Here is a 17,597-nt window from a genome sequence, read left to right as displayed (position 1 = left end):
CATTCCGTGAGTTGCCTTTTCACTCTGTTGATAATGTCCACAAAAGTTTTTAATTTCGATGAAGTTCAATTTATCTTTTATTTTGATGAAGTCCAATTTAATTTATTTTTTCTTTTGTTGCCTGTGTTTTTGGTATCATCTCCAAGAAATTATTGCCAAATCCAAAGCCATGAAGCTTTTCCCCTGTTTTCTTCTAAGATTTTTATAGTTTAGCTATTGCATTGGGTCTTTAATCAATTTTCAGCTAATTTTTATATATGGTATAAGGTAGGGGTCCAACTTCATTCTTTTACATTTGGATATTCATTTTTCCCAGCATTTGTTTAAAAAGACTATTCTTTCCCCATTGAGTGATCTTGGTACCCTTGTCAAAAATCATTTTATTATATATGTGAGTGTTGTTTTCCTAGGTTCTCTATTCTATTACATTTGTGTTTATATATATCCATCTTTATGCCAGTACCACATTATTTTGATTACCATGGCTCTATAGTAAGTTTTGAAATCAGGAAATGTGAGATTTTCAACTTTGTTCTTTTTAAGATTGGTTTGGCTATTCAGGGTCTCTTGTGATTCCATCTGAATTTTAGGATAAATTTTTCTATTTCTGCAAAAAAAATGTCATTGGGATTTTGATAGGAATTGCATTGATCTATAGTATCATTGGGTAGTATCAATATCTTAGTAATATAAAATCTTCCAATCTGTGAACACAGAATGTCTTTCCATTTATTTGTGTATTTAATTTCTTTCAGCAGTGGTTTCTAGTTTTCAGTGTATTAGTTTTTCACCTCCCTGGTTAAGTTTATTCCGAAATATTTTATTCTTTTTGATGCTGCTCACGGGCCCAGCCGCTCCGCGACATGTGAGATCTTCCTGGACCGGGCACGAACCTGTGTCCCCTGCATCGGCAGGCGGACTCTCAACCACTGCACCACCAGGGAAGCCCAAATGGAATTTTTTAAATAAAGATTTCTACTTTTCATCTCTCAAATTTTCTTCAAATACTCTTACAGTTCACTATCTTCTTTTTCATTTTATTCATTATAAGTTTAATGTACTAAGATTAAATTTTAAAAATTTAGCCAATTACTTCCTATTTTCCTTTGAGATTCTTGTTTGTTTGTTTGTTTTTTACTTCTGAGCTAGAAGATTATCTTCATTTCAGTAGGTATTTGTTGAATACCTACTGTGTGTTGGGCACTAGGGGCACATTTATGAATACGAAAATCCTGAGGCCTACAAAGAACATTCCGATCCAAACATTTAATAAATATTTAGTTCAAATGTCTTCTAACTTCTGAATTATTTATTATATTTAAACTCTTAATTTGTTTGGAATTAATTTTGGTTAAAAATGCTACTCCAGTAAAGTTAATGAGGCAGTTCAAATTCACAGTAGAGCTGTTTTATTATTCGGTGTAAAACCTTCACTGTTGAAGGTAGTTATACAACTTAAATTCAGTAGAAATAGATCTTGAGAAAGCATGTTCACTTTTATAGTCATAGGAATAAATCAAATTACTCCTATATTTTGAAAAGTTTGACATTTCATTGCTATCTTACTATTTCCTGAAGATAGAGAACATGAGTTGTATTTTCATAATTTAAAACTTCAAAGGCAAACAAGATTTTATATATTCATTGTTTGCTATATAGTAATTGATATATTGACAATATCCTATGTACCAAGTTTTAAGAAAGTAATAGAATGATTTTTCAAGATTTTGTGTAATAAAAAATTGAAGAAGGGGGCCTACTGAAGGAAAATAAGGAAGACTTCAGAAATTTTATGGGAAGAAAGAAAGACATTTAGGATGAAATAAATAAAAGGCAAACTATTTGTGCTCTGACCTTGGGGATAATGTTTAATAATAAGTGTGGAGAAGCAGATGTGATAGCTTCAGTATTGTTGCCAACTGCACTTCAACATTTCTTCTTTTTAGAAATATTACTTATTTCATCCTCTGGAGCATGTTAAACATACACACCCACACACCCACACACACACGCACACACACACACACACACACAAAGAGATAATTGAGTTCTGGAATTCATTAAGCTATGTCTATTTTTATTCCCCAGTCTCCATCTAATCCGTCACAAAGGTATTTCAGTCTTTTTCCCTAAAGTTTAAAAGGATATCACCTTCTGCTATCAGGATATTTCTTCTCCGAAAGTGATATTTAGGATTGTAAATCTTGAAGGACCCCCAAGTATTACAGGAGGATTTTAAATGCCTCTTCCTAACCATTATATTATCTCTTTATGTGATTAAATCCACAGTATTTTAGCTTCAGCCACAATCCAAATGGCATACTAGCAAAGGTTGTAAGAGTTAAAAAGAGGAGGAAATAGGACTTTCCTGGTGTTCTAGCAGCTAAGTCTCCATGCTCCCAACGCAGGGGGCCCAGGTTCAATCCCTGATCAGGGACTAGATCTCACATGCCATAACGGAAGATCCCTCATGCCACAACTAAGACACAGTGCAGCCAAATAAATAAATAAACATTAAAAGAAAAGAGGAAATAGAATCATGGAGGGGTCAAGAAGTCCAGGAATTCCACAGGGCCTTGTGCTTTTTCTTATATTGTAACAAAGATAAATAAAGGTAGATATGCAGACAGTACAAAAATCCTGAAATGGATTCCAATGCAATTGTTAAAAATAATCTAAATGCCAAATTAATGGGAGAATAAAATTGATGAAAAGATGTTCTTTCCTGAGACAGACTTTAATCTATGATCAGCTCTGACTAGAATTCTTTTGGATCTGGAAAGGAGGCTATGCACCTTGAGGAGGAAAGGTAATTGGAAAGTAAACTAGGATATCAGGGGTGCTCTGGAAGGTTCCAATGTAATCTCTGGATAGGGTTGTGGATCAGTGACAGCCCAGACACTTAATTAAATGGCACAATATGTGTGAAAATGCTTTGTAAATAGTAATGAACTAGACTATTAAAAAACCAATCAGTACTGAAACTTGTAAAATTTTCTTATGCACATATTTGCAAGTCACTACCAGAAATGATTCACTTATGCTGCTAATTATATGAAACAGCATTGGAAAGGAGTCCAACTCATATCATTGTCTATGTCAGGGACGTTTTTCATTTTAAGTGAAATTAGATCCTGTTTCTGAGCCCAAAGCTAAGAATACACAATGCTACCTATTCTATGTTTGAAGAACCATCAGCTTTTGGAGTCTATCCCTTCCCCACTGGGCCCAGTGAGAGGTACCAGTTAAGAAAATCATCACTACCTGCACCACTATCCCCTCCCTCACATAAGGGGAAGACAGAACAAGTGAAGGTTGCCTTTTGGGGGGAAAGCAGTGTTCTAAAGAGAGGTTATTCTCTCTCCTTACATTGTGAAAGACGGTAGAGATTTTTCCCCTTCTCTAAGACTGGGGAGGGAGTCACCAAAAGAATCACTAATAAAGTAGGGGTGCTTGAACCCTCTGAACCATTATCAGCTTCAATGAGTTGAGATTGGTGATAGCCTCTGGACTAAAAATTGCCAAACCATTGTCCTGGTGCTGCTAGGGAATAGAAAAAGAGACATGAGAGAATAGGGAAAGCTGAGAGAGGGAGGTGTCAGAGTGGTGGGGCACTCTTTATTTCTACTGTTTGGAATGGTGAAAAGATTCCCAAGAGTCAAGTGGTACTGCATGGTATAGCATGGTCCTAGACAATGGCCCATTACCACATATATGCACAAATGCATATGCAATGCATATCCATACCAGCCTTATATTACCCGTTTCAAGCAGCCAAAGAGACTTCTGGGGTTTCTAAATCCCAATTCCAAATTCTGGGGAGAGAAAAGCCAATTGGCCTAGCTTAGTTTGTTCCTGGGGGCTGGGGCTGAAAAGGGAATATCACATGTAAGCAAACTGTTGGAGGAAGAGGCACAGACAAGCTAATTTAAAGCAGAGAAAGGATGGAAAGGAAATGAGAGACATCATAGCACAGTTATCTACAACCAATATTTTGATAAAACCGAAATCATGAACATGACCTATTGTAAAAAGAAAACATGTTCCATTTCCTGCCCAAATCTTCCATTTTGAGTTAAAAATCTCGAGGAGAAAAAGAGAAAGTACTAACTTGGAATAACTGTAGCTTTAGTTAATCATTATGTAACTGACTTCCAGGCAAATGTTTCTTGGACCAGGAAGAAGGTTAACAGTCCACAAATAGTCATCACAGTCTGCAATGATAACAAACACCTATTGAGTGCTTGTAGAAGGACAGGCCTTGCTGTTGCAGTCTTGGTTCAGTTCAATTAAATTGAGCGCCTTCTATGAGCAAATCATTGTGTGGAGTTCTGTGCTGGTGCTGGGACAACTGGGAATCCACGTTAAAAATCTTAAGTATACAACTTGAATTTTTACATATGTAAATACCCATGTAACCGCCACCCAGGTCAAGATATAAAAGATATAAAGATTCCAGGGCTTCCCTGGTGGCGCAGTGGTTAAGAATCCACCTGCCAATGCAGGGGACACGGGTTCGGGAAGATCCCACATGCCGCGGAGCTACTAAGCTGGTGCACCACAACTACTGAGCCCATGCACCTCAACTACTGAAGCCTGCGCACCGAGAGCCCGTGCTCCGCAACAAGAGAAGCCACCGCAATGAGAAGCCCACGCACCACAACGAGAGTAGCCCCCGCTCGCTGCAATAAAGAAAGCCCGTGTGCATCAACGAAGACCCAACACAGCCAAAAGAAAAAAAAAAAAAGGTGCCCGTCTTGAAGGAAGTTTATACATTAGAGGCTAAATTTTACAAAAGTATTAAAGGAAATAACGATTATTTACACTGCAAAGAGTTTTTAATTTGTAAAATAATTCTCTGTATAAGTATTGTTATGCATAAGTGTCCCAAACTGGAAACTATCCACTTGTTCTTCAATAGATAAATGGATAAATAAACTATAGTTCATCCACACAATGGAATACTACTCAACAATAAACAGGAATAGATTACTGATACATACAACAACATGGATGAATCTCAAATGCATTATGCTAAGTGAAAGAACCCAATATTAAAAGATTACATGCTGTATGTTTCCATTTTATATGACATTCTGAAAAAAGCTAAAATATAGGAACAGATATAATGCACACAGGTCAGTGGTAGGCAAGACTAGGTGTGGAAAATGATATAAATACAAAGGGGCAGCGGGAGGGAATTCATTCAGGTGCTCAACTGTTTTCTAGACTGTCTGTGGTGGTAGTTACAAGAACTTATGGGTGTATAAAATCTCCTAGAAATGTACCCACACACTCACACATACACACAATTTTGTATGTAAATTTTTTAATTCAAAAGAAAAAAAAAGAATTCTCTGCATAAAGAACTTCCTTGATGCTTAAAAATGTTACTTTGTTTATCCATATTTAGCTTACTGCAAGTTTTCATAAATAAGTCTGCTGTATGAAGTGAGGTTCACTAAAACTATACCAATTTTCACCAAGAAGTTTTTATAACTCTGTGCAAAAGATCAAGGATTTCTTTTTTTTTTACAATCTTGGTGAGATAAAATTAACTTATAAGAAACTGCACATGTTTAAAGAGTACAATTTGATGAGAATTAACATATGTATACATCCATCAAACTATTGCCACAACCAAGGAAACTAATTTATGTAGAACACCCAAGTGTTGATTTTGTAATCCCTCCTTCCTCTTCATCCGAGTCTCTTCCCCCCAGGCAATCACTGATCTTAGTTTCTGTAACTACAGATTATTTTGCATTTTCTAGACTGTTATATATTATAAATGGATTCATACAATATGTACTCATCGGCAGGCGGACTCTCAACCACTGCGCCACCAGGGAAGCCCTGTATTTGCTTTTTGAAAAATAATGATTCCTGGTACAATAATAGATAGCTTGTATTATTCTTAGGGACAAAAAAAAAAATGGTAAGTATTTACAAATATAACTTTTAGTACTAGTTAACGCTTTCCCATGTTATTTAGTCCTATAATTACCTTTATAAGCACACCATTTTTTAAAGTGCAAAGATATTGATAGAGAACCTTTTACTGATATCCAATGATGATTTTATTAGAATTAGAGCATGGATTCTCCATCTAGCTTCAAAGTTTACATTTTTAAACACAATTTATATAATCTGGGACTTTGGCACAGTGGTTAAGAATCCATCTGCCAATGCAGGGGACACAGGTTCGAACCCTGGTCCGGGAAGATCCCACATGCCACGGACCAACTAAGCCCGTGCGCCACAACTACTGAGCCTGCCTTCTAGAGCCTGTGAGCCATAACTACTGAGCCCGCGAACCGCAACTACTGAACCTTGTGCACCTAGAGCCGGTGCTCTGCAACAAAAGAACCCACTGCAATGAGAAGCCCGCACACCGCAAGGAAGAGTAGCCCCCACTTGCTGCAAATAGAGAAAGCCCACGTGCAGCAACGAAGACCCAGTGCAGCAAAATAAATTAATTAATTAACTAAATTTAAAAATTTATATAACTGAACAGAAAACATTTGCAGCAGGTTTATACAGTGGTAACTTATTTAAGCGGAGCTATGATTCCCAGAAATTCCCTCCCCTACATACTTACAAGGTTAGCCTGGACAATAAAAGACGTTTTGTGTGAGATTTAAGAAGGCAGCAGTAAAACAGCAGCTATCTAAAAAGAAAACAAAAAAAAGCTTTTTTGAGACATAATTCGCATACCATACAACTCAACATTGTCGTCATCTTTTTACACTCAGAGGGTCAGTGCAGAGTATCGGGTACTGCTGTAGCTCACACAGGTTGTCACTGATTTTTTGACTCACTTTGGAGATGTGAGGCAGCAGCTGGGTCCACAGCAATCCATCTCCTGCTGGATCTCCTTCATCAGTTTCTCCAACTCTACTCCTGGGTCAACTGTACATTTAGCTTCATAATGAAGGATACTAGCTTCTATTGCAGGTCATCTGAATCACTAAGGTTAGAGGCTTAGAGGTGGTAAGGGACCAAGGCAGGTTCCAGCTTGTCTTTGTTCTTCCCCACTTCACGTCCATCTTTCCTTCTTGACTTCCTGCCATGCTAGCATCAGGTCCAGCACCAGACATTGAAGCAAAAGCCATACATAAACTATCTAACCAGTTTCCACAATTGTGTAAGGTCAAATCTCTATAAAAAATACTATATTATTCCCAGTGGTTTCTCTGATCAAATCCTATTACAGCTTTACATACTCGCAATCTTTGAGAATCCTTCCTATCAATAAGAAATCCAAAGGTATAATTAATGGAGTCGAGTGACCTATGCAACCTCCACCCCTAATTTAAAAATGTTTGTCTATAGGGTATTTTATCTAGCCACTGATTTATGAGCTCTTTTTTCTTACAGTATTCAGCTCAAGATGATAATTTGGTGTATCAGTTGAACACCAAGATTATATAAAATGGCTTGGGAGTAAAGAATAAACTTTTAGATCCATTGAATATATGTGCACAATGTACGATACTGGTTAGGCTTGCTAATCAACCCCTTAGGGTGATAGAATTAATTTAAGGGATATGGCATGCTACTGTAAAAGGAATGAAAATTAAAATATGGTTAAAATTTAGAATGTATGGGACTTCCCTGGTGGTCCATTGGTTAAGACTCTGCACTCCCAATGCAGGGGTCATGGGTTTGATCCCTGGTTAGGGAACTAAGATCCCACGTGCCGTGCAGTGTGGCCAAAAATAAAGAAATTTAGAATGTATGATTTTTTTATTTTATGTAGAAGTATCACCTCTACCTGAATGTATAATTGGTGTAGGTATGTTAGAATGGAAATTTCTCCTCTATTAGGTAAAATTTAAAAAGAAATGATACATTCATCAACCTTTTGGCCAACACTAGTTGAAGATGCAAAATGGGAGCCTTTAGAGTAACCTACGCCTGGCTTTGCCTGCTGCTGTTGTGGAATTGGGCCCCTCACTTCAACCAATTTTTCAAGGATATTAGGCAATTTGCCTGATTCACAGATAGATGTTCCAGAATTGAAGGATGGCTCAGTAAGGAAATTTGTGGTTTGGTGTCCAGCAGATAGTAAAATTCTCATGAGGGAAAATAAGAACAACTTGGTCCAGAGAGCTAAATTACAGGATGTATTCCTGTCAGTGATAGAAGAATTAGATATAAGTAAATGTCCTACTTTTTGAGTGTGTACTGACTCTTGACCAATGGATATGCAATTTGGTCTGGCAAGTGGGCCACAGATAACTGGATGATAAAAGGGGTACTGCTCTTTGGAAATCTTTATGTAAATTCTAAGAGCAAACCAAAGTGGGACATGTGAATGCTCAGCAAAGAAGCCTTATGCAAGGAATCAACAAGTTGATGACTTTGCTTGACCACTTGAAGTGGCAACTTGGGTCCATGAAATGAGTTGACATGAGGGAATTCAAACCATGCATCAATGGACCAAATGACAAATATACCAGTGCCCCTTACTGAAGATTAAACCATTAATAATAAATATTCTGTTTGCTATCAGAAAAGCAGTGTTTGCAATTAGCCCTGGGAAGTATTCCCAAGGGAGAATGTCCAGTTCATAGCTGGCAAGTAGGTAATATTGACCCTTTATCTATTGCCCTAGGGGAACTTAGATGGGTATTGACAGAACCTGATTCATATTGTGGGTTTGGCGTTGCATACCCAGTGACTGAAGCCAATGTTTTCAATACTATCAAAAAGTTAGAATAGGGCTTCCCTGGTGGTCCAGTGGTTAAGATTCTGCACTTCTACTGCAGGTGGCATGGGTTCAACCTCTGGTCGGAGAAGTTCCACATGCCACGTGGTGCAGCCAAAAAAAAAAAATGTTAGAACAAAAATATTGTACCAGTTTGGCCCTCCTAGTCACATTTCCTTGGTTCAAGACACTCACTTCTCTGCCCACATGGTACTAAAATGGGCAAAGAAACATCACGTTCAATGGACTGGACTTATCATATTCTTTATCACCCTCAAAGTGGTAGATTAATAGATAATTGAACTAAACACAACTGCTTAAAAAGATGTAGGGGTGACGATGGATTGAAGGATTGGTCTACAAACCTATAGTTTGTATTTTGCAACTTAACACGAAGTTGACTAACGTCATGTCTCCATTAGATAAATTGTTATGCTTTTACAGTGGAAGTAGGGAAAAGAGAATGAGGAATGATGCAGGAATTTAAATACAAGTCTTCCATAATTTTCTTGATTTCAATGCTGTCTTAGTCTGTTTGTGCTGCTATAACAAAGTGCCATAGACTGGATGTTTTATGAACAACAGTTCTGGAGGCTGGCAGTTGGAGATCACGGTGCTGGCATGGTCAGATTCTGGTGAGGACCCTCCTCCAGGCTGCAAACTGCACCTGCTTATATCCCTACAAGGCAGAGAGCAGAGAGCAGCAAGCTCCCTCATGACTCTTATAAGGACACTAATTCCATTCTTGAGAACTCTGCCCTCATAACCTCATTTAATCCTAATTACCTCCCCAAGACCTCACCTCCTAATACCATCACGTTGGGAGTAGGGGTTAACATATTAATTTGGGGGGGTTACACAAAATTCAGTCCATAACAAATGCCAAATTCGTAGTCTCTAGACTAGGTGTGTAATTAAGGGCTCCAGAGGCTGATAATGTAAAACAAGATACTGTTCCTATTAATTTGAACATAATGCAAGAATTCCAAAGAGATTGGTGGGATAGATTATCCCTTCCCCCACTTTGCCACATTGGGGATAACTGTACCAATGTTTTGTTGCTGGTGGACAGGATAGCTCCCTTTTCTCTACTTACCCAATCTGACCCCCTACAATTAGGTATGGACTGAAAGGGAAATCCAGCCATGTCTCATCTTGCTACAAGTCAAATGGACTAGCCCAGTGGTTGAACCACAGGGATCTATTTCAGGGAGGAAAGGTTTGGATTTAAATTAATGATTAATGAAAGAGAGGTGAAATTATTGCTGAGAGGAAAGGAGCCAATAAATGTGTTTTACAAAAGGGAAAATCCAGCAATTCTGATGAGGCTTAAAACAAAAGAATAATATTCTGTCTTAGCTTGGACTTCAATGCCTGTTGGGGAGAAAGACCCTGAAAAAACCTTTTCCTTTTTGAAGAGCCAAGAAGTGAGCTGAATGAAAAACAAACATCCAGAAGTAGTCTACATTCTCAAAATGAATGAAAAAGGAGATCTCTAACTATGACTACATAGAAAAATACTAATGTGGCTATGTCTTTTGATTTTTGTTTCATAGGACATTATTCTTATGGAGAAGAATTAGCCTAAGGAAGATGTTAACTTAATTAATGGTAGATTGATCATGGTTCTTAATCATTCAGCAGATGTATTCCTTAAAGTTCAGATAGCTATAGATCAGGGAGGCAAAAGAATTATAAAATCATTATAAAAGTATGAGAAAAGTTATGCTGTTCTTATTGAATGGTTTAGTTTCTGTTTAAATCTGTACCAACTCCTCACTGATTATTGCAAATGTTTAGAATCTGTGTGTGCATTCTGATTGTAAGGCAAGTTAATTTGTGTCAAACTAAGGATAATTGTTTTGTCGTAGAAAGGTCTTGATCACAGATTAGGGTGGTGAACCTTACTGTGACAGGTAAACCTTACTGTGAACCTTACTTCCAACAGGTCAGGAATCAGCCTGAACTGTTTTGCTAAAGTTCCTGCATGGCACTGACCCTGTCAAGGCATGAAACATATTCATTACCAGTGTTGTTTTGTAACCATGGGTCAGAGGAGTTTCAGGGTAGTTGCAGTTTGTACCACTTTGTCAACATTGATTATTAATATCAGTGAGATCAGTGTTTTACACCTGGTTTCAGCTCTGCTGTTGAGACTGGTTATTTGGCAGGAATTTGTCTATGTGACCAGAAAATACAAAAAACTCCATCTAAGACTCCATTTGGGGCTTTCTGCTTTCAAGGTATTCTGTGTTCACATCAGTGGTTCCCAACCACTGCATCTGACCTCAACTCTAACAGAAGGTGAACAAAGCAGCAAGACCTGGCCTCTCTGGACCCCTTACAGTGAGTTAGCATTTGCAGGGATGCAATCCTTACTTTAATGTCATTGATATATTCTTTTCCTGTAATAAACTGTAAATTTATATTTTTATCTTTAAAAAAATATTTATTTATTTATTTGGGTGTGCTGGGTCTTCATTGCGGCATGCAGGATCTTTGTTGTGGCATGTGGATCTAGTTCCCTGACCAGGGATCAAACCTGGGCTCCCTCCATTGGGAGCACGGAATCTTAACCACTGGACCGACCAGGGAAGCCCTTAAACTGTAAATTTACAAGCATTGTCATTTTGAGTCCTTTGAATCTTCTTTAGCAATAAAACTCTATTTAACTACTACTGTTAGTGCACGTATAGATATTACACATTAAATAAAGTATTCTAAGACAATAAGCCCATACAGGTTAGGTTATTATCAGGGGCTCTGTTTAAAAGGTAAGAAAGGATGACAAAAGGATATAATATTACCTAATTAGGAGAAAAAATAATAGGCAGAATATTTCGACTCTAGACCCGTCACTGCTTAAGAGGAGAGTCAACACTGGCTGCTCCAATTCCAGTCAGAACCATCTTCAACACATAGAAGTTTATTTGAAATTAAAATACTTGGCTAAACTTTCAACTGCTATGATATCACAGTGTGGTTGGCCAAGAGTATGGTCGGATTCCAACAAATGATTTTATGATATTTAAAACATATAATCCTACAGTTTCCCCTAACTCCGAGCTAAGGACACCATGGTTTATGTTTTAAATGAGACTCTGATTGGAATTCCCTGGCGGTCCATTGGTTAGGACTGTGCTTTCACTGCTGTGGGCCGGGGTTCAATCCCTGGTCAGGGAATTAAGATCCCACAAGCTGCACGGTGTGGCCAAAAATAAATAAATAAATACACGAATTAATTAATTTAATTAAATGAGACTCCGGGGAAGTTTAAGGAGAGGTATTCATGAATAAGTTGGTATGTCTGATGAAATACTTTGTAGCATCCAACATGAATTGAAATGGGAAGAAGTTGGAAACAGATACCTCCCACTGAACTTTCAGTTCTTGAATGTAAGTTATCTAGGGCTAGGGCAAAAGTTTTGAGACAGCATAAGATCAGTTAGATCCAAATGACAAGAATGAAAAAGAGATTATATTGGCAATAGTTTGAAAGTACAGTATAAGAACAAAGAAGTCTTACTCTAAAACTATAAAAACCAAGGTATTTGTATTTGAACCAGGAACAAAATCTAGGATGCAGTTTTCTAAGCAGACGATCTATACGGGCGGAGGCCTGCTTTCTCTACTGGAAGACTGACCTGACTTACAAACATAACTTGGGTCCAGATATCATTTTCAACAATTAAATCATAGATACTGAGTAATATAAGGCCAAAGACAAGACACTGTGGTTACTTAATGACTGAATAAACATGACACAGAAACAGAACACAGAGTCCTTGGCTTTGATAAATAGTTCTCCACCCAGATACTGGAAATCACATAAGCAGCAGCTGCCATTAAATTATGGATGACTATGTCCACGAATTACTTGCAAATGGAGTAGATAGATCATCAGGGACAGTCTAAAATAAAACCTAACAGTCACTAGCCAGCAATAGCTGAACATTTTTGATGTCTGGCTTTCACGCTGTGTGTAATTCTCACAATAATGCAACAGAGAACATTATTACCTTTTTACAGATGAGGAAACTGAGAAATTTAAAACTTCCACTCCAACTTTCTGACTTCAGAGCCAGAGCTTTTAATCTCTGTTCTCTAAAACTCTTGTCTCTACATTGTTTCAGGCCATTGTTTCATGACCTGTGCTGAGTCACTAGGGGCAACAATGGAGAAAGAATTTCTGAAAATAAAGCAGCTTACTAGACTTTAGTTACCCAAAAATGATTACTTCAAATGCAGAATTCATCATAAATAATTTATTCTACCTCTTTTTTTATATAAGTTGTGCATAATTTATATGTCACAGCACCAATTAAATTTCCACTTTTATAAAATAGTTTCTTCATCATCATCATCATCATCATCCAGTGTTAATTGTAAACTGTGCATGGCATAGATGCTAGAATCTTAAAGAATCAATCAGTCAATAAATCAAAAGTTTCATTAATTCCCAGTGTGATTCCTGATGCTTCCTAGTGTGCTGGGGATTTTATCAGGTGCCCGTTCCCTTCAATGAAGCAAAACAATCCCTGCCTACACAAATTTTGAGAAGGCATTGCATGATAAAATTAGATAATGCAAAGTAAAAGTTTTTAAAACAGAGGCCGAACTGTCCAATAAAGAGGTGCTTCTTTGCCCTTATCTTACTTATATGCAAAATGTACACATTTAAACTCATATTCTGAGAGGAGAAAAGCAACAAAAGAACCACTAAATTCACATTACATAAGGTGGACTTTTTTCCAAATGCAAACTTTTACATTTTAAACAATTTTGTCATATTTTTAGTAAATGTTTCAAACAATGTTTCTGAAGACAACAGTATACTCAGGAGATGCTTCCTAGTGGTTTTACTAGCACAAAAATAACTTTTGGTTTCAAAAACAATTTTTTAAATATGACACCAATGTTTGAGTTTAATTAAATCCAGAGTTCTTGCTTTTGGCTACACTTTTCCCTATACATAAAATGTGCTTTCCTAGCCAAATTTTCCACCATAAAAAAAAAATCAATCAACAGATAATTACTGAGCATTCACCATATATATGAGACTTTGAAGGACATTGTGAGAGAGGAAAGGAAATAAATGACATGGCATATTTGCTTATAAAGAACTACTGAGTTGGAGAGGTAAGAAAAAACAAAAGAAAAATATAGTCTTTTGCCTCTCTCATGGCTACAGAGAAGCTGTTACTACCCTGGTTCCACAAATACCTGCCTCTCTGGCCACGCCTCACTTTTTTTTGCTGGCTGCCATCACTAAGCGTTGACCCTTTAATGTAACTGCTCCTCAACGTTCTCTTGTTCTTCTTACCATACAATGTCACCCTACATGATCTCAAATTCTGCCAAGTCTTCAAATTAACATCAGTGCAAATGATTCCCAAATCTGCAACTCTTTGTGCTCTGGAATCACATTTCCAATTGCCTACTGGACTCATTCCAGTGGACTTTATCTCGTCTATATCCATTACACCCTAGTTCCAGAGGCAGGTTTCATTGGTCTAAGAATGATTCTGTGGTCTAAGAATCCTATCCAACCACCTTGCCAGTAATTGGTTTACATGAGCACAAAGAATTCTTCTGGCCTCAGGGACTGATTAATGCTGGACATGAGATTCAATCTTGGCTTTGACAAATGAGGAAAGACCAATTCAGGGGGAGAGATGGCCCTTTTTTCTCCAGTATAGTCATGTGCAGGTGTGAGGCCAGAATAGTTGTAGTTTTCTTAAAAACCAGCCTAAGGAAGAAGCTGACATAGGGAAGAGAGCAGAGCCAAGAGAATCACTGGGAAATGGAACTGGAGACACTTTAGGTCGACCCTAAAGCCAATCCCACCTCTGGATTTCCAATTTGTGAGCCAAATACTGTCTTTATCATTTCAGCCATTTTGAATAGGGGTTTTTGTTGTTTGTGGCCCAAAATGTGTTAATTGATGTATTCATGTAAATAGGCTCCTTACTGTAAATAGGCTTACTTACACAAAATTTCAAGATATCTAGAAGTGAGTTCATCAAAGCTTCTCCCAAACCTGATCCTCATTCTGTATTTCCAATGTTAGTTAATGGACTTATTATGGTCCTAATCACCTAAGCCAGAAATCCAAGTCATTTTGGATGCCTCCCTCTTTCGCAATCACATTGTTCTGTTGTTTCTGCCTCCACAATATATCTCACTTTGGTTCCTCCTTTCCTCCCCAATTCCCACTCCCCACTTCCATCACCTCTCATCTACAACACTGTAAAACCTCCTAACTGGAATCTCTCTAATCTTTCCTCTTCCTTAGATTCATTCAGCATGTTTCTGCCAGCAATCTTCCAAAACATAGATAGATTCATGTCACAATCTTGTAGAAACTCCAGTGGATTTCCATTACCTATAAAAGCATTTCCTAAAATGTGTTCCATAGAACAACAGCCCCAGGAAATTATTATTTTCAAAAAAGGTGTTATGATCAAATAAATTTAGGAATTTCATCTGCGGTAGCCAAATTCCAGGCTAGTCCCCAATGATCCTTGTCTCTTGGTATTTACTCCCTTCTGTAGTGCTTTCCCACAATGCATCAGGGTTGGTCTATGTGACCATGGCAGAAGTGATGGTATGCCACTTCAAGGTTAGGTCATAAAGGTTCACTTCTGTGTTGGTCTTTCTTGGATCACTTATATCATGAGAAGAGGTCCACTTGGCAAAGATTTGAGGTCTCTAGTCAACAGCCACAGTCCACCTGCTGGGCTTATACCCTATCTCTACTGGAGTGCTTAAAAAGAATATGGGAGAAGAGCCCATTCCTTCTCACTGTCCTGTCCCTTCAGCCTCCACATATAAATACAACAGACTCTGCTGGAATAGGAATTAATTATTTATATAGAAAATCATACTATAGAAGAGGCAAGAGTTAACATATCAACTAACTTCAATTTTCCCTTGCATTCCAAAAGGGAAAGCACCCAAAGCTTTCATTAAGAGGGAGTCCTCTTTGGGCCCTCCCCTCCATTCCTAACAGGAAATTCCAGGCTCTGCCCCTTCCCCTACCCCAAGTACCCCCTCTTTAAGACACTCAGTCCTACAAACCCCACCCTATTCCTGGTGGGGGAAAAACCTGCTCTTGTTCCTTCCATAGGAAGAGATTCATCCCCTGGACCCTTCTCCCTTAATCTTCCCTAGTCTGGCCCTATGGTCTCAAAGAGGGACTACAAGAGCAGAAGAAAGGCAGCACAAATCACTATAAGAAGGCTGACTATACTTCACATCAATACTAATTTTCTCTTGCTGGACAAGGACTTTCTGAACTTCAACTAGGTGGGCATTGACACTGCCAGTCCCTTGGTAATATATGAGGTGAGAATATCTCCCAAGGACTTGCATTAATGATTTTTCTTGAAGGCATCAAAGTCTAAATTCATACTGAAGAAAGAATGTGTCCTCTGTCATCAAGACCCCCAGTTGAGTTAATAACTTCCCAATTTTTTTTCCTACTCCTCCAAGGAACTGAGGGTACCACAAATTTACTTACTGGCTATTAAAGTCTCCTCTCTCCCTCTAACTCAGAGATTGGCACCAGTCTCAATTATGTTCTTTGGATTCAGACACTCTTCCTGATAAGAGGTGAGAAAGAGATTGTTAATTAACACTTTCCAACATAAGAGCATGGTTCAATGAAAGCAAGGACAAAAAAGATCAGAGGAAAACAAAACAAAACAAAACAGTTGATAGCCTGAATGCCTAACTCCAAGAAAATGTTTTCATGTTCATTCATTCAACTACAATTTATTGAGTGCCTGATATATACTAGGCTTTGTGGGTACAAAGACAAGTTGAGGTGTATAAGATGCAAGACATGATTCTCTGAGAGCTCATAGCTTAATAGAGTATTTATTGCTGAGAAATTGGCCAGGGGTTTTAACCTCCAATCTAAATGTGTTAAATGAGGCACTTCGATTTCCTTGTTCTCAAAGCACAGTTAGTAAAATTTCCTGAGTCTCAATCAAGCATGATCGCCTTGGCCCTTAAATGTACAATATTTGATTTGACAAATGTGACTTTCAGTTCCTGTTTACTTTTCTAAGTTGATTTCAAAGATAGATTAGTAGAAGCCAACCTCAAGATCACTCTTTAAAACTAGGTCAGATCCTCAGCAGCCAGGCAGCTCTGTGCTGCCTCCTCCTGGATTCCTTTAATTGTCAAGAATTAAAAGGTGGGGATTTCCCTGGTGGTCCAGTAGGTAAGACTGCAATCCCAATGCAGGGAGCCAGGTTGGGGAACTAGATCTCGCATGCATGCTGCAACTAAGAAGTCTGCATGCCACAACTAAGGATCCTGCATGCCGCAACGAAGACCCAGTGCAGACAAAATAAATAAATAAATATTTTTTAAAAAACAATTAAAAGGTGAAGAAGGCATCCTTTCAGAGGAAGAGAGAAAAATAAAACCACCACCACCAACAACAACAAATGAACCTCAAGCTATTGTGAAACCTTAAGTCCCAAAAGTTAAATTTTTAAAAAAGCCTCTAACCAAATAGTGCAGGACTGTTTAGTTCTCCATTATTCACAATCCCCTCAATTTTTTTTGTAAGTCTCAACCAATTGTTCAGACACAATTTTTTTAGGGAGGGATAAGTAGGACATTTGTCTACTTTCCTTGCTACGAGCCAGTACTATCAAAACAGCACTTGCATTTCCACGGTTAATTCCAAACTCCTCAGTCACTCTTGTCTTCATTATAGATTCTGATGCATTCCCAGTATCCTTGCTGCAAGGTGCAGTTAAGAGAAACAGCGTGGGTGAGAAGGTTGGAAAGGGAAGACAGCACAGACCTAGAGAGCCACTGATTAATTATAAATTAGGGTTTTTAAATATAACATGACAAAGAGTTA

Source organism: Neophocaena asiaeorientalis, unplaced genomic scaffold (genome assembly GCF_003031525.2).
Source record: "Neophocaena asiaeorientalis asiaeorientalis breed wild unplaced genomic scaffold, Neophocaena_asiaeorientalis_V1.1 scaffold39, whole genome shotgun sequence".
Classification (NCBI taxonomy): Eukaryota; Metazoa; Chordata; class Mammalia; order Artiodactyla; family Phocoenidae; genus Neophocaena; species Neophocaena asiaeorientalis.
This window is presented reverse-complemented; position numbering follows the sequence as displayed.